This window comes from Peromyscus leucopus, unplaced genomic scaffold (genome assembly GCF_004664715.2).
Source record: "Peromyscus leucopus breed LL Stock unplaced genomic scaffold, UCI_PerLeu_2.1 scaffold_471, whole genome shotgun sequence".
Taxonomy (NCBI): Eukaryota; Metazoa; Chordata; class Mammalia; order Rodentia; family Cricetidae; genus Peromyscus; species Peromyscus leucopus.
Genome location: NW_023505367.1, coordinates 94,395 through 112,868, shown reverse-complemented (window position 1 = coordinate 112,868; position 18,474 = coordinate 94,395). Strand labels below are relative to the sequence as shown.

The window sequence follows — 18,474 nt, the reverse complement described above, 5'->3', positions numbered from 1 at the left end:
CTATGGTGAACCTTCAATTAATTCCCTTTGTTACTTAAGTCTGATTTTTTTCTTCTTTTGAGACAGAATATCATGTAGCCCAGGCTAGTCTCAAACTCACTATGTAGCTGGGTCTGACCTTGAACACTCTTGCCCCCATTTCTCAGGTACTAAGTTGCAGGTGTGTACTAGCATACCCAGACAGTATGAATTTTTATCACTCGCTGTTAATGAGGACTGACTGGAATTTTACGAGACTCTGGACTTTGACATATGGTACTTGTGCTGCAGGTGTTTGGACAGGAACACTAACCAAAGGGCTGTCAGCATCCTCTAACTCGACTCACGCTGATGGTGTTACTGTATTTCTGCAGCTGGTGGCTTATCTGGGAAAAGTGTCTCCTATATATCACTTCCCTAGATGCTGAAAAAAGGGACAGTAAACTTCCTGCACCAGAGACAAATTTTCACCCACCTTCCAGAAGACAAGAGGTCTCTGTGAAGAGATTCCATGAGTTTTAGAAAGCTTACGGATAGACACTGGAGCAATACAGGCCAGGAGTGAGAAGCAGGCACCATGACACGGAGCGAGGAGAATGGTGCTCCATGTTAAATGTGTGTTTAATGGACACAAGCTCAGTGGGATGGGTTTGGCCAAAGACAAGGGGGTAAGAGGAGAAACAAAGCTGTAGAGAGTACAGACAATGGGTTACCATCCTAGAATGGCAGACTAATTAATGTAACCATCGCTCACTGAAGCAAAACTAGAAAACCTGGTCTGAGCATTACAGAACTTGGTTTGTCAAAAGGAATCGATTTGAAGGCATGTCCCTATGGGGAGGAAGGACTGTGAAGTAAATAGTACAGGGCCAGGAGCAGGCAGGCAGAGGCGAACACACCTGAGAGGCCTCCTGCTCAAGGTGTTCATGATGCTGAGAAGAGCTACTACAGGCTGGAAGCTGAGCATGGCTTGTGATAGACTCAAGGGAAGGGCAGTCCTAGAGTGAGTGACCTGGAAACAGGCAGGGGGAGGGTGTGGAAAGGTCAACAGTGCAGATGCCTCAAACTTACTACTGACTGCATAAAACAACAAAAACAATGCTTAATGGATTTAAAACCTGCAAGGAGTTAAAATTAATACCAATAGCATTTAAAATGGAGGGAACAAACATTTAGAGCTGGAGGTCTTTCTGCCGAATTAGAAGCAGTAAATGTGCTAATTTAAAGTAGATGCTAATAAGTCAAGAATGCACATTGTAATCTCTAGTAATGAGTAAAAGAATAAAAGAATGTATAACTAACAATCTAATAGAGAGGGGAAAGAGGAATAATACAAGGCAATTGGCTCAAAAGAAGGCAAGAGAGGGAAGAAAGAGGGATATGAAACAGGCAAAGCAAATAAAAAACAGATAATAAGATTGCAGGTTTAAATGCAAATATATCAGCAATTACATTAAATGTAAATGGCTAAGTGCTCCCATTAAAACACACAGATTGTTGGAGGATAAAAATAAAAACCAATTGCATCCTGCTTACAAAAAAGCAAACCTTAATACAGAGATGTAGGAAGTTTGAAAGGAAAAGAATGAAATAAAGATACAGGCCATAAACACTAGCCAAAAGAAACCAAGTAGGGCTGGAGAGATGGCTCAGAGGTTAAGAACACTGGCTACTCTTCCAGAGGTCCTGAGTTCAATTCCCAGCAACCACATGGTGGCTCACATCCATCTGTAGTGAGATCTGGTGTCCTCTTCTGGCCTGCAGTCATATATCCTGTATACATAATAAATAAATCTTTAAAAAAAAAAAAAAAAAAGAAACCGAGTAGCTCTAAGACGGCACAAGAGACGAGAGGTGACAGTAACAGTGAAAGGCTCATTTGGGAGGAAACCTTGAGAAGTCTTTTACACACCCAAACCACAACCACCCACCCAAACGAGGGAAACCGTGAGAAGTCTTTTTACACACCCAAACCACAACCACCCACCCAAACGAGGGAAACCGTGAGAAGTCTTTTACACACCCAAACCACAACCACCCACCCAAACGAGGGAAACCGTGAGAAGTCTTTTACACACCCAAACCACAACCACCCACCCAAACGAGGGAAACCGTGAGAAGTCTTTTTACACACCCAAACCACAACCACCCACCCAAACGAGGGAAACCGTGAGAAGTCTTTTTACACACCCAAACCACAACCACCCACCCAAACGAGGGAAACCGTGAGAAGTCTTTTTACACACCCAAACCACAACCACCCACCCAAACGAGGGAAACCGTGAGAAGTCTTTTTACACACCCAAACCACAACCACCCACCCAAACGAGGGAAACCGTGAGAAGTCTTTTTACACACCCAAACCACAACCACCCACCCAAACGCGGGTAACACGCAGGAGCAGCCCACCCTCAGATTCTGCGGGAGAATGGGGTGCTGGCTTCAGTGTCCTCTCAGCATGTCTTTGGCTCCTTGTACCTTTAGTGGTGTGAACATTCCAGCTCTCTCTGCCTAGTTCTGTGGTTTGAAATACACTTCCCCTGTAACCTATACCCCCACAACAAAGCCAAGTGCTTCATCTGAGACCACGATTCCTCATCCTAGAGTGAGATTCTTTGTGGTCTACTGAGAGATGCTGCATACACTGTGGCACTGTCTGCAAAGCCATCTATGGCTGGCCTGGTCATCAGTCTGCTGGCTTCTGAAGACAGCTTTGGCCATTGTGATCCAACTGTACCTAGGACACTGTGGTGACAAGGCCAGCTTTCCACTTTCACCTCATCTATCAAACTTGAGATATTTGGTTGCTAGAGGAGCCAGGTACTGAACAGCCTGTCACAAAACCACCTTTAATACTGATAAGCTGTTCAAAGTGAGGGCTCCATTTCAAACAGCATCTATGGAACAATTCCCAGAAACCGTGGATAATCAGATTTCCTATAGACGACTTGGTGATATGTGGATTCCTGTGTGTTTTGTGTGTTTCTTTGCCATGGAACCAGAACTGTGTTCACCTCCAGGCACCCACCATCCATCCCTGGGCTCCTTCTCACTTCCTGCTATCATTTCCCCTTTCCCTCATCTCCATCTCCTCAATCTGTTAAACCATGGCTAAACTTGAGACAGAAAGCTATTATGAATTAGTTAATTTGTTAATTAGGCTCTGTCAAAGTGACAGCTGAGTTGAATCTTGAATCATATCTCCTAAGAAGATATTGATGGGTTGGTAGTGTGGCTCAGTGGCACTTGCCTATTATGTGCAAGACCCTGGGTTTAGTCACCAGCAACATACACACAGACACACAGACACAGACACACACCCACTGAGTCCTAGTCCCAGTGTATATGGATGTGTTTTCCTTAGGAAAAAGGGTCTCTGCAAATGAAGCAGCTAAAATGTGGCCAGAAGGTGGAAGCAGTGTGACTGGTGTCTACAGAACTGCTAAGTGTGGACACAGAGACACATATGGGAGAGTGCCGTGAGCGTGGGTCATTCTGTCACAGCCACAGAGCTACAGAAGATGGCAGGGAGCCTGAAGCACCTGTGGAGGATGTCCCTGTCAACACCTTCCTTGTGTAAGCAACTGTGGGTGGCACTTTGTTCAGGGAGCCCTGCAAACGAATTCAGTGTGCACAATTTTAGTTCAAATATGGTTTATCTTTTAAAGGTTTTCATATTAACTATGAGCAGCATTAACATCTGTCAGGCTGGGTATGGACTGTGGTTGGGGAAGTATGAGGTCTTGGGCTCTATGATGCTTTCTTTTAATTGTCAATCTGACAGTCGTCCTCAATGAGGGACAGTCTAGGTCAGGCTGGGCATGTCTGTGAGTGATTATCTTGATTATGTTAATTGATATGTGAAGACCCAGCCTAGAAGCGGGTGGCACCCTTCCCTGGGTTTGGGTTCTAGACTGTATAAAAAAGGAGAAAGCAAGTTGAGTGCAAGCATGCACGCATTTGTTCTCTGCTTTTGACTATGATGTGACTAGCTGCTTCAAATTCCTGCCTTGACTTCCCTGCCACAATGGGACCATAACCTAGAGCTGTGAGCTAAATAAGCCCCCTCCCCCTAAGTTGTTTTGTCTGGATACTTTATCACAGGAACAGGAAATGAAATATAGGTTCCACACCCAGTAATTTAAATTACTGGAAAAAGTAATTTAAATAATATTAATAATAGTAACACTTTAATGAGCACTAGAAAAAAACTGTAGCAAGTGACTCAAGGTCAGTTCAGCCCTCCAAGGAGGGTAAGGAAGAAGCAAGACCTTCATCGTGGTGCCCACTGGGAGTATCCACCTCACCACACCCCCAACTCATTCAAGCCCCCCAACTCTTACTGGAGCAGGCCTTCTCCAGATCTGGGAACACAGTGGGAGGCTGTGGATTCAGGACTGACTCTGGTTTGCTGGGGATGAAGACTTCAGCATTGTCCTTCCGCTTAGCAGATAAAACCCTCTCCATTTTGTTACCTGTGGGGAAACAACGGATTCTGTCAGCCACTGAGCATAGGGAGAGCAGGGCATTCCTCTCAGACATTTGTTTATCATTTGCTCACTTATTCACTCAACAAATATTTATCGAACTCTTCTGTACCAGGAACCTTGCTGGTAGGGGATTATGGGAATCTGTAGACAGCAATGATAAATAAATGAGATGCTTTGGAACAGACACAGGTTTCAGTGTCTAACATTTCCAGACAGTAGAGGCCTTTACTAACAGTGTGTGCACACACACAGAGACAGCAACCATGGTGAGGCAATTGCTCAGAAAGTTAGGGTGGTTGGCAAGCCAATGAGGCGCTGGCTTTAATTGGTGCAAATAATGGTGCCAGCAAGGGCATCTTGGAGATGAAGGGCATGGTAAAATGCATTCACAGTCCTCAGGGCTCATAGTCTAGCTGGAGAAAAGGACGGCTGAAGAGATGAGAAAAACAGGATGCAGACAGAAGTCACGAAGCATGCAGCCAGAGGACAGGCTGGCAAAGGTACACATGGTGATGATGGAGAGAGATCTTGTGGGTAACTAGCGTATTACAAGGGCCACCAGATGTGGGAACAGCACATGCAAAGGCTTGATGAAGGCTTGGGAGCTGATGCCCGTCCTCGCTGGAGTTCAGACTGCTGCCAAACCTACCCTCTTCAGAGCAATGTTTCCAAAAGAGCCCTTCGCACTAGGGGCACACAGGTGACTTCTGATGCCAGGTGGCAGGTGGTCTTTATGAACTTGTGTATATGTGGTGCTGGGGACAGAATCCAGAACCAGGGTGTCAGGCATGGTAGCAAGGGTTCCACTCTGAGCCCCAGCCCAGCCCTGAACACATTTCTGTATCTTAATGTATATGGGAAAATGTATAACTAGCATGTCCAAACTTGACATGAAAGTCACACACAGGACAATTGTAGGGAGGGGGATCAAGGGCAGATGAAAAAACACCTCAAGACTCCAAAGGCAGGGACAGTGTTTGGTCCCTGTACTTGGGGACATCCTGGCCTGAGAAACAAGCAAGCCCAGGAGGACAGTGTTTGGTCCCTGTACTTGGGGACATCCTGGCCTGAGAAACAAGCAAGCCCAGGAGGAGACCATCCAAGCATAAGGTGTTCACTAATACTCCCTGCTCACACTCAGTGGGTTCCGGCCACACTGACCTTTATCCTGTGCTTATGCACACCAAGCCTCGCCCCCTCGGAGCCCCTGTGCCTGCTGGTCCAGCGCCAGACCAGCACTACCTCTACTGGAAGGCTGCCCGACAACTCCTGCTCCAGCAGCCCAGCCGCACCCCCCCAGCATCTTGCTGTAACTGTCAGAGGTCACCTTCAAGCAGGTGTCCCCCCACTCCAGCCCTGCCCCAGCAGTGTTCCCTCAGCTCTCCAAGGCTGTTTTCTGAAAAACCTCCTCAGGTGGACAGCAGCTGTTTCCGCCTGCCTGGCTTCCTTCTTACTCCCTCCGGTTCTCCTTAGCCATACCTCTCCTGCACGTGAATGGGTGGAGGCAATCACATCCCTCAGCCCTATGGTCAGCCCAAGAGATTAGCTCTGAGATGGCAGTGACCTGTGGTAGACTTGCTGCTGTGATTTGAGGGCCAAACCTAGGACTTTCGGGAAAGAGAAGCTGACTTCCTAGTGACCTACAAGGCCCATGTCTCCTGTGAAGGCAACTGTGCCTGATTGCCTGAAAGCGGCCTCAGAGTGGAACTGACCCAAGGGAAATCTGATAGAGAGGGGGAGCAATAGGAGAGAGGAGAGGGGAAAGAGGCAGAAGAAAGAGAAGTAGAGGGCAGTTGGGAGGGGAGGGAGGGGAGGGGAGGGAGGGGAGGGGAGGGGAGGGAGGCAATGACCCTACCCCAGCCCTGGCCTTTACAGTTATCCAAGGCAATAACTAGTCCCTTCTGCATCAGCCAGTGAAATGCAAATGCCACTAAAGTTTGCACAATACACCGGAGAAGGTTCCCATGGGAAGGCCCATGGTCTTTGGAAGCCACTGGGTGCCTTTCCCTCTCAGCACACAGGGCCCAGCTGTTTTCCCCTGGTGTGGAATTCACGCGGGCTGAGTTTCCAAACACTGTGGAACACTGAGTCCTAGGACTAGATACAGAGACACTCGAGGCCAAAAAAAGCTCATGAGAAGAGCTCACTTTTAGAAGCTGGGTTAAACTCCATCACCACAAGGGTGTCTATGCCCTGGGAAGGCGGGCCTTCCAGCTCCTTGTCCTTGGGGACATCCTTCTGTACTGTGTCCTGGCTGGGAAGAGGAAACTCATTGCTGGTATGGCCCGGCAGTATGAGGTCCTCAGTCTCGGTCTCAGAGAGGACGTCTTCCTCAATAGAGTCGTACTCGTCACTGGAGCCATCCTCCTGCGTCTGGAGGTTTGTGCTGAGTCCCAGACCTTTTCTCAGCTCCTGCAGAGAGCCCAGGAGACATGAAAGGTAAGGACTTGTGTGAAAACAGACATTCTGAACCAAAGAATGACTCCACCCAATGCCCAGCAGCATCTCAGCCAAGGTGCTGGTGTTGCTTGGAAGATGGTAAAACAAAGGTCAGAGGGACATGAAGGAGCGGCATTTCTGGTACTGTCTTATCACCGTCCTATTGCTGTGAAGAGACCGATGATCAAGGCAACTCTTGTAAGAGGAAACATTCAGTTGGGATTTGCTTTCAGAGGTTAGTCCGTTATTATCATTAAAATTTATTGCATGTGTATTTAAAATAAGTGGGAAAACTCAAACTGACTGATGATGGAAACCTGGATGTGAGAGCTGCCCTTGGCATGGGCTCTGGAAATGAGGGACAATCAGCTGGAAGAAAGGGATCCTGCCCTGTAGAAAATTCTGAGGCAACTATGTCCTGGGGTTCCATAGCACACAGAGCTTGTCAGTGTTGAACCTGGGTAATTAAAAGCTGGACAGATTGCTAAGTGATAAGTTGAAGGTCTGCTTTCCTCTAGCTGCTGAGCAAAAGGCAAGAGGCAGGAGACAGAGCTGAGGGAAGAACTGCCAGGGGAGGGGAACCAAGGGCTCATTTTCTTCTCAGCTAGTAGAAGAAGCTAACACTAGGAGCCCCACCCCGGCTGTCAGGAAAGCATGTCCTGGAGAGAAAACCAAGGGAATGGCGAGATCTCCCCTGTGGTTGTGGATTCCTTGGGCCACCTTAGCAGAGAGAGGATTATCCAGGAAAGACTAGGTAGGAAAAGGAGCGTCTAATGGAGGGAATCCTACAGACACCCATAGTAACCCATGTGGTTTCTGAGAATGTCCAGCTGCCAGAAACACTCAAGCTGGAATGGAACAGGAGCATGAAAGACCAAATGAAAAAAGGCTCTCAGAGTGCTCTGTCTACACGCAGGAAAGGGACGGGAGAGACTCATCTGCAAACACATGTTGTCTTCCCTGAGGAAGCAAGGCCCTGAGGACTGTGCCGGGGGCTGAGAGGGTGAAGGGCAGACACAGAGAATTACTCCCAGGCCTGGACTCTTGAAATTGCTTGAGTCGGAGGGTTCGTCTTCCTCTTGTCTCAATGCCTATGCCTGATGTTCCACAGGTAAAATAGATGTGAATCTTGTTGACGGGGGGGGGGGGGGGGCAGAGAACAGATAATAGTAGACTTAATAAAAGTTCCCAAAAGATGTTCCCTGGGACCTGTCAACATGTGCCCTTCTATGGCAAAGGACCTTCCCAGACGAAAGTAAGGATTTACTGAGATCACCAAGGCAGGCCTGAGGGAATTATGGGGCAATCATAGAGAGGCAGGAAGAGCAACATCAGCAAGATCTAAGAATGGAAGCAGACATCAGGAAGGAGAGGAGATGCTAGGGTGGTGGCTCTGGATGGGGAGAATGGGGCCACGCAAAGCAGGCACCTCTAGGACCCAGATTCTTTCCTGGAGCCTGCAGAAGAAACACAGGCCTGCTAACACCTTGAGTTCAGGCTGATGATGGTGAGTCTGAATCCCTGACTCCCAGCACTGTCAGGAAAGCTGCTAAGGCAAAGGGAAGCTGCAGCAGCAGCAGCAGCAGGAGCACAATATGAATTTGTGTCTTTTCCAGTTCCTTCTCCTACTGTCCCACCCTGTATCAGCACCGGGCTGGTTACTTAGCAACTGCACTACTGTCTGGAACACAGTGGAGCTTGATAAATACTCGCTGAATGAGTAAATTACATGGAAGCCTGGATGGTGACTTAGCAGAGACAGGACACACCAACACACCTTAGAGGAGGTGACATCAATGACAGGACCTTTACCAAATTAATTTACTCCTCTGAGCCACACTTTGACCTCCATCATTTGACTTACCATGTCCCTGATACACTGCACTATGATAATAAAGCCGTGGTCTGAACTGGGCATAGTTTTCCCTAACAAGAGTACTCTTGGCAGTGACTAGAGCCATTTTAATCACAACATGTATTGAGAGAGTGCTCCTGACAGCTAGTAGGTGAGAGCCAGCAACGATGCTGCTGGACTTGCTGGAAGGCAGCGGACAACGTTGACTTCAAAGAATGATCTGGTCGCAGTGTCGACAGTGTTGAGGTCAAAAAGTCCTGTGTTGGAGCAAGCACACCTTCACCACTGGTGTCCAAAAGATAATGCCACGCAGAGCTCTGTGCAGAGCTCGTGGGAGCTACACGCTGAGGTCCTAGCTCATGTCATCAAAGTCTGGCTGTGGTGGGCAGTTGGAGGTCAACAGATTTACTCTTTCTCTCCAGGGAAACATGAGCTCCTGGGAGACCTGCTGTTGAATGGCAGCATTAGCTTCAACTCAGTCTTTTACAGAAAAATAATGCTCTGAGCTCTGTACAACACTCAGGTCCTTCTCATTTGATTTTCACAATAACCTGGTCAGACAAAAAACCTGAAGCCCCGTGATCACTTGAACTTGGCAAAAACTCTCAAGGGGGTAAGCTTAAGTTCCTAGGAAAAGCATTCTTTGTTCATGAACCCCTATATTTTAGCCCAGTTATTTTATTTTATTTTATTTTTTGAGACAGTGTTTCTCTGTGTAACAGCCCTGGCTGTCCTGGAACTAGCTCTGCAAACCAGGCTGGCCTCAAACTCAGAGATCAGCCTGCCTCTGCCTCCTGAGTGCTGAGATTGAAGGCGTGGGCCACCACGGCCCAGCTCCAGTTACTTTTACAATGAAGAAATGGGAGCCAACAGGAGAGTGAGTCCTACCACTGTCCTTGAAATCCCACTCTGTCCCCACTGATATCCAAAGCAGAGTGAAGCTCCACCCACTGCCAGTTCCAGGCAGGTGACTGTAGCCCTGTATTTATGGGAATCTCTAAAGAACAGAGAGAGCCCTTCAGCTTGTATAACTTCTCACAGTGATTAAGTGGCAGAAGTGGAAATTTTGCTCAGCCCCCAGTTCTTATTCCTTCTAGAAAACCCAGAGAAAAGACTTATTCTAGTACATTCAACATGGCCCACCAACAGGAACATAATGAGGTAGCTCTCCATCAATAAGGAAGAGAGCCATTCCATAAGAAATCCCCGGCCGCCCAATAGCTCCCAGGTCACAAACTGTTCATAGCACATTGCTTGTGCCTTAACTTTAGGGCCCACTCTGTAGTATGAGTGTGTGTGTGTGTGTGTGTGTGTGTGTGTGTGTGTGTGTGTGTGTGTGTGTTCATAGCACATTGCTTGTGCCTTAACTTTAGGGCCCACTCTGTAGTGTGAGTGAGTGTGTGTGTGTGTGTGTGTGTGTGTGTGTGTGTGTTTGTTCATAGCACATTGCTTGTGCCTTAACTTTAGGGCCCACTCTGTAGTGTGAGTGAGTGTGTGTGTGTGTGTGTGTGTGTGTGTGTGTGTGTGTGTTTGTTCATAGCACATTGCTTGTGCCTTAACTTTAGGGCCCACTTTGGAGTGTGAGTGTGAGTGTGTGTGTGTGTGTGTGTGTGTGTGTGTGTGTGTGTGTGTGTGTGTGTTTAAACATTGAGGATAAAACCCAGGACTGTGCACCTGGCAGGTTAGTACTCTACCACTGAGCTACAGTCCCAGCTCTTGGTTTTATGAATCAGAGTCTTATCAAGCATGTGCCCATGCTTGCTGGGTTGCTGTGCTGATGGCCAGTCACAGTAGAAACAAGGAGACAAGACCTCTGCCCTCACTGGAACACACAGTATGTTGAGGGAGCTAGCAGAAAGTAAAGCAAATGGTAATTCCCAAGGCTCAATGTCCGTTCATCATTTTATTAAGCTTATGGATCATTTATGAACTAGTATTTCTCATGACAAAGAAAGTGAATTTCAATAATCCCTGATTCAACCTGCTTTCTTTTTCTTCCATAAGTCAATGTAAATGTAGAGAACAAACAGTATTTACAAGTATATAAACACACACACAGAGGAGAGAAAGAGAGTGCGCCTAGATTCTACTTGGCTGTACTTTTTTCACTAAGAAAAAGACTCCATTTGCCTGCAGGAGGTGAGTGACCCAAGAAACCTGAGATGCTCATGTGATCTGAAACCATATGTTCCAGAAGCAAGGGGAGCTGAGCTAAGAAGCAGCATTCTCTCTAGAAAAAACTGTTCAGAACCTTTCCATCTGCACAGAGTGGGACCTTGGCTGGGATGGTGACTTTGAAAGCCAATCTGCCGGCACTTCAAAGCGATGCCCTGCTGTGGGATCTATAAGGGGCTTTGAAGCTGTCACCCAGAATCTTCTCTGGGAAAACACACTTTATACTTCGCTTTAAAACTTGATTATATTCAATTTCAATGTTCAGTGTTTCAAATGCTAAGTTCAGGAACCAAAGTCTTCCATGTGGAGGCCAGGGTGCAGACATCACAGGAACTGAGCTCATAACTGAGCACAAAAACACCCTCCCATGGGAGCTAGGAGGGGTAAGGGACTGGATGCTGAAGATGGGAGGCATGGCTATAGAAACCACTATTAAATGTAGCCATAGTTTAATGGCCAGGAGTCCAGGATCTGCCCACAAGCCTTCTCTCTCCTCTGGGCTAAGAGTAAAACTGGGTGACTATCAAATGCCAAGGTCTCACAATGACAATGACAATATCCATGGCATCAGTAACAGCCACACCAGGCACTAGCTAAACTCTCTGTGCCTCATTTCAGTTCTCTGACACCCTGCTGCAGTGAATGGCATCATTTTGGCTCAGTGGGATGAAGGACAAGCCCAGGGTCACAGAGCTGGTAACGGCAGAGCCAGTGTTCAGATAATGACTGGCGGAGTCCAAGGCTAGGGTACCAACTCAGCAGATGTCTCCAGAAGAACTGGGTGTGCTGGGTGACCACTGTCATTGATCAGCAGGGATCTGGTGACCTTTGACACAAAGCTGCAAGGAGCGAGTACCTGTCTTCAAGTATGTTATGGTTTGGATGTGAAATGTCTCACATAAGACTGTGACTTGAGCCCTTGGTCCCTAGTTGATGCTACTTGGAGAATCGGTAGAAGCTTTGGGAGGGCTTTGTAGCCTGGCCCTGGCTTCAGCACTTCTTCTTCCTAGTCTGTTTCCATGTGCACAACCTTTCGTGCTGCCACCAACTAAGCCAGTCCACTCTGCTTTGGTGGAATGACACTTCTGAATCCATGAGCCTCCCTTAAGTCTTTTCTAAGGCTAAGATAGCACATGTTGAGCATTAGTGGATGGAGCGTTACTCCCTGGACCATCCTTAGAAAGCAGAATGAAGTGGGTCTAAGTTCATTCACACAAACCTCCTGGGCCCAAAAGACTTTTTATCCTGCACTGGTTGGTTGATTGATTGGTTGTCATTTTTATTCATTCATTTATTTAAGAAGTATTTTTTGGGTCAGTGAGGTGACTCAGTGGGCAAAAGTAATCACCACCAAGCCTGATGACTTTGATCCCCAGACCCCACATGGTAGAAGGAGAGAAATAATTTGCACACATTATCTCTGACCTTCACTGTAGCATATAGCACAGAACGCACAAGTGTATGAGTGCACATACACATACACATACCTACATACAGAAATATAACTTTTAAAATTAAGAATTGGGGCCAGACAGATGGCTCAAAGGGCAAAGATGCTTGTACAAGTCTGATGACCTAATGAGGTCAATTCCCAGAACCACATGGTAAGAAGAGCCCATTCCTATAAAGTTTTCCTTTGCCCTCCACACATGTGCACATCCACATACAAATAAATAAACAAATGTAAAAAAATTACTATTTTTGCTGAAAATATCTGTCTCTCATAAGTAGACACAGCTGATAAAGGCAAGGAAGAGATGGACAGGATAGATGAAGCTCCTGTTCTCATGGGACTCGAGATTGGGCAACAAGACAGCCATTTAATTAGAGACCTTTCCCCACAGCCAAGGGGCTCTCAAGTCACAAACTGCTCATAGCACATGATTTTTATCCCAACTTTAGGGCCCACTCTGTAGTGCGTGCATGCATGTATGTGTGTGTGTGTGTGTGTGTGTGTGTGTCTGTCTGTTTGTCTGTCTGTGTAGAGTGCATGTGAAGTCAACTTGTGGGCTTAAGGGCAAGACAGCAGAGGACACTCCAAAAAGAAACCTCCCCAAATTCGACAGGGAATTCGCCATTTGGAGGAGAAGCCAAGGTCCCCAGCTTATAAAGAGCATGTTGTAGCCAATCTCATGCCCTGTTCCCCTCCCCTGATGTCAGGAGGCACCAAATAGCACAGGAAAAAGTAACAGGACAACCAAGAAGGGACAGACACTCTGGTGACTCAGCCCTTTGTAAGACAGGCACCAAACTGGATTAATTTAATTTAAGAAAGAACTATTACCCAAGAAAAGAGAGATCGACAGGAGAGGCAGAAGCCGACTTCAGAAGCTGGGAGACTGTCATCCCCACAGAGACGCATGGGGAACTCAACCATGAAAAAGAAGCAGCTAGCAATCTTACAACTTTTAATTTCACCATTAACATTTCTAGAAAGATAAATTAAGTCAGGAAGAGCACCAAAGGGTGACTAATTAAGTATGCTAGAAATCATGCCAAGTGACTTCATAAGAATACAGTGCCCCAAAGACCAAAAGAAAAGCACCACACAAAATCTACTGGGTGGAGAGGTCTAGATAATATTGTCCAAATCAAGATCTAGAGGATAAACACTCAGATGGAGCAGCCTCAACTACTCTGGTTTTCTTCATTTTTAAATTTTAAATGTATGGGTGTTTACCTGCATAGATGTCTGTGCACCACATGTATGCAGTGCCTGTGGAAGCCAGAAGGTGGCATTAGATCCCCTGGGACTGGAGTTACAGACAGTTGTGAGCTGCCATGTGGGTGCTGGTAATTGAGCCCAGGTCTTCTACAAGAGCAGTCAATGCTCTTAACTAATGAGCCATCTCTCAAGTCCTCTTACTGACCTTTAATGGGCAAAGACACTGACACTGATGTATTCATATAGAAGAAAGGTCCACTCCATGAAGAATCATCTTGACACCACCATAGACAAAAAGATAAGAATTTAACAGACAAGGCAAAGCTAAAGAGATGTAAGAAAATGGACACATCCATGAACATCAGCCTGATGAAACAAACCAACAGCAGAGACTTATGGCAGGAGCTGGTTAATGAGCATTCCTAGGAAGGTTTATTCAAGATGCAAATGCTGGGCTGGGGCTGCAGCTGAGCAGTGGAGTGCTTGCTTGCCTTGTGTGCTTGAGGCCCCGAGTCCAACCTCAGCACCACGAACAAACTTCATCCTCCTCCAGATTGTACTCTGAATCTCTAGGCATGTGAGATGAGATGGGGGAAGTGGGGAGAGGATATGTGGACTTGTGTGCACATGTGCAGGTGGGTAGGTCTGGGGTCAGTTCTGAGCATCTTCCTTAATCACTCTCCGCCTTCCCTCTGAGCAGGCTCTCTCACTGAACCTGGAGCCAGCTCACTGATTAGCCTGGCTGGCCAGGAAGCCTCACAGATCTCCTTGCCTCTGCCTCCCTAGTGGTGACACTGAGCTTTTTCCTTGGTTTTGGGGAGCAGGCTCAGAGCTCACATTTTGAATAACAGTCTGGATGTTCTGATGTGGGCAGTTGAAGACTAGACTTTTAAGACTTAGCAAGTTAAATGACACTATTGACAATCTGCAGTAATCATTTTCTATTGCTGTGAGAAAGCACCACGACCAAGACAACTTCCATAGGAAAGGTTTATTTGGGTTAAGGTTCCAGAGGAATAAGAGTTCATGACCACTGCGGCAGAGAGGCGTGGCAGCCGGTAGCAAAGCAGCTGGAACAGCTAGCTGAGAGCTCACATCTTGACCACTAACATGAAGCAGAGAAAGAGAGAGAGAGAGACAGAGAGACAGAGAGAGAGAAGACACTAGGAATCACTCAAGTCTTTAAACTCTCAAAGCCCAACTCTAGTGACATACTCTCTTTAACAGTCTTCCCAGACAGTGCCACCAACTGGGACCAAGTGTTCAAATACGTGAACCTATGGGGAACATTTTCATTCAAATCACCACATAACATGATTGAATTTAATAGATATATTGAGAACTTTACACCAAAAAGAGAATAGTTATTCTTTTGAAATATCAAAGAGGATATTTGATATTTGATATTTGATATATATGAATTGGTGGCTATAAATCAGACCTCAGTAACTTCCAAACCAGGATACTAATGCAGCCAATTAGAGATTAACATGAAAGGCAAAATTAGAAAAATAAAATCTACTTACTCAGAATGTCTAAAAAACCTTTAAAATTGAGAAGAGGAACACTCCTATAAAACCCTAAGTTTTTCAGAAACAAATGACAGCAGCAGCAGCAGCAGCACTATGGTGAGGTGTGTGGGATGAAGACAGAGCCTTGCTTAGGGGGTAACTCAACCTGTTTACCTAGAAACCAGGGCTGTGGTGGTTTGAATGAGAATGGCCCCCACAGGCTCATAGATTTGAATGCTTAGTCACCAGGGAGTAGCACTGTTTGAGAAGGATTGGAAAGTGTGGCCTTGTTGCACACACTGAAGTGTGTCACTGGCACACTTGGGTTTTCAAAAGCCCAAGTCTGGCCCAGTGTCACTCTCTCTTAGCCTGTGGACCGGAATGTTGCTCTCAGCTACTGCTCCAGTGCCTCCAGTGCATGCCGCCACACTCCCTGCTGTGATGATAATGGAGCAACCCTCTGAAACTGTGGTTAGCCCCCAGTTAAAGGCTTTCCTTCATTAGAGTTGGCCCAGTCACGGGACGCTTCACAGCAGCAGAGCAGTGGCTGAGACAAGGCTGAGGGTGGGTGAACAACGAACTTGTGGGTAACAGGAGTAGGGTCAGGGAGCTTGAACAACCAAATAAACCAAAATGTTTAGGGAAGGAAGAAGTAAAGGCTAAAATGACATGAAATAGAAAAAAATGAGCAAACAACGAGATGCCTGAGTGGGGTACACAGGGCTCAATCCAACTCAATCCAGCTAAAAGCAGAGAGCCTTTTTCAGGCTTACTTCTAGATTGTTTGAATCTTCTTAGTGAGAAAGCACTTATGCATTAACAGTTACATAAAATGACAGAAAAAAAATGCAAAATACTTAAGAAATTCTAAATAGGCTATACATGTGAGGCATAAGCCAGACCATTTATACTATTATTGACTGGGAGGTCACTCTTTATTGTTGGTAAATTGGAAAAGCTGCTTTAGTGAGCCACATTCCATCTGGCAGCTTCATTTGCATAAGCCTGTATGGGGTGCTGGGTGGCCACGTGGCCCCTTCTGGATGTTCCATTAGTGCCGGCTCAGCATTGTATGCATGTGCATGCATCATTCACGCTCAGCACTGCACCAGCCCTGCTCTGCTGGCCTCCTGCGGCTGCCCCACTGGCTCATGGCCTACTAAGACCACAGGCCAGTCTGTGCTTCATTCTGAGCTGGCTGGCTGGACATCTCTGGCTGCCTGAATGGTCCTGGGTAGCACCGAGGCTAATTCTAATGCTAGTCGGAAGGAGAAAGTCCTCCTCTTTCACCAGACTATCAAGTTTTCAGTCTAAACTGGAAGTTAGAAGTTGGTGTTGCAGGGGCCAAATTTGGCCAGTAGCTATGTTTTGTTTGGAGTATGGGAAATTATAAATTAATTATCAACATTAAAAATGGAAGGTATCTGGGGTTGGAGCAGTGGCTCAGTGATTAAGAGCATTGGCTGCTCTTTCAGAGGACCCTGGGTTCAATTCCCACCACCCACATGGCTGCTTACAATTGTCTAGAACTCCAGTTCCAGGGGATCCAATACCCTCTTCTGGTCTCTGAGGGTGTTGCACAGATATAATATGTGGGCAAAACACCCATATACATAAAAATAAAAATTTTATAAAATTAAACATACCTCTCATCAGCTACCTGGCTTCAGTTAAAAACAGAAAGCTTAACTCCATAGGGCCTCACATTTTATGGTGATGGCTAACTATGGCCATCCTCGGCAGTCCCCCTACTTCTTCCATGCCTTGATTTAGAGTCACATGATTTAATAGACTTTAAATTTAGAACACCTATCCCAATTCCCCACTGTCTACTCTATGCTAAGTAGGACAAAAATTCCTTTCAAGTTTTTGGAACAAAGTTCATTACATTCATTCACCCATCTGTGCACATGTGGGAGTGAGGGATGCACACATAGCCTGGCATGCCTGTGGAGGTCAAAGGACAACAATGCATGAGTCAGTTCTTGCCCTCTACCATTTAGGCCCCAGGACTCACACTCTGGCAGTTGCCTCTACTGCTGGGCCATTTGCTGGCCCCTCTTTACCATTTCAGGTGTCCTTATTCAGGGCTTAGAAAATATCGCCCCCAGAATTACACCAAGGTGATGTGGCAATGTGGCGGTGTGTCTCGTGAACACTTGTGCTGTACCCTTCTTCCTCTCACTGACCCAATCACTCAATTATTCAATTCCCTTGCTTAACAAAGACTTGTTTGCATACTAACTGGGCCAGGCGGTTTTCTAAAGTCCAAAAACACAGCTGGGCATGCACACACCTTTAAAAATCTCAGCCCTCAGGAGGATGGGCAGGAGGACCGACCTCTGAGTTGGAGGCCAGCCTGGTCTACACAGTGAGTTCCAGGAGAGCCAGAGTTACATGGTGAGGCTCTGTTTGAAAAAATCAAAACCCAATGAAGTCCAGAAGCATACTGGACAACAAGACAGAGCTGGGGTCTGGGAGTTGGGGGTGTCTACCCGCCAGTGACCTATAGGACGACCGCCAGGGTGAGCAGCCCTGAATAGCATGCCTTCTCTGCTGACATAAAGTTTGGAATATGAGGTGTTCTTCTACAACCTAGGAGCCTCAAGTTCAGAGACGGCAGGGAGAGGGAATACTTAATCCATTCCTTCCTGTTGGAAAAGGAAATGGGGCTCCAGAGAAGGTGACTCAGCCAAGGCCCCATTTACCAGGCTGTAAAAAGGTTTGCAGCAGGTCTACTCTCCTGGGCTTGGTGGGCTCCATCTGTGCTGTTGGGCCTCAGGAAACAGGAGACGCAGCTGAATTGTCACCACGCCCAACATGGAGTAGAGACAGACCAGGGAAAGCTTGATGTGCATTTTCGGAAAACACAAGTCTTCCAATTAAGAGCCAAACAGCAACAGTGATGGTCGCAGCAGCGGAAGGCAGGCCTGGGGCGCTGAGGCTGCTCTGCCCACCCATGGCTGTGGCTCCTCCTCCTCCTCAGCTGGATTTCAGCACTTCTTTTTCAGGTCTTAACTAATCAGGTCTTTCCTACCCAACTCCATCTTGTTGGCTTTGTCCACCCCCCCACCCCCACCCTGCCTTCTGGTCTGATGTATGGTTCTTGTTTGTTTTATTTTGTGCTTTTTTGAGATAGGGTTTCTCTGTGTAACAGTCCTGGCATCTGTTTTGAAGACCAGGCTAACCCTCTAACTCAGCACTCCTCCTGCCTCTGCCTCCCGAGTGCTGGGATTAAAGGTGTGCACCCCCACTGCCCAGCTGAATTATGTTTTTGAATGTGACAGAAGTGCAGAAAACAAGATGTATCTATTAGCCTAGCACGTGGAGGCTGAGACAGATGGATCTTAAGTTCAATGC

The 18,474-nt window shown here is 46.8% G+C and overlaps 1 pseudogene; it reads right to left on the bottom strand.

Annotated features, from left to right (window-relative positions):
* LOC114700318 overlaps positions 1–18,474 on the bottom strand; it is a 120,013-nt pseudogene that overhangs the window by 70,372 nt on the left and 31,167 nt on the right.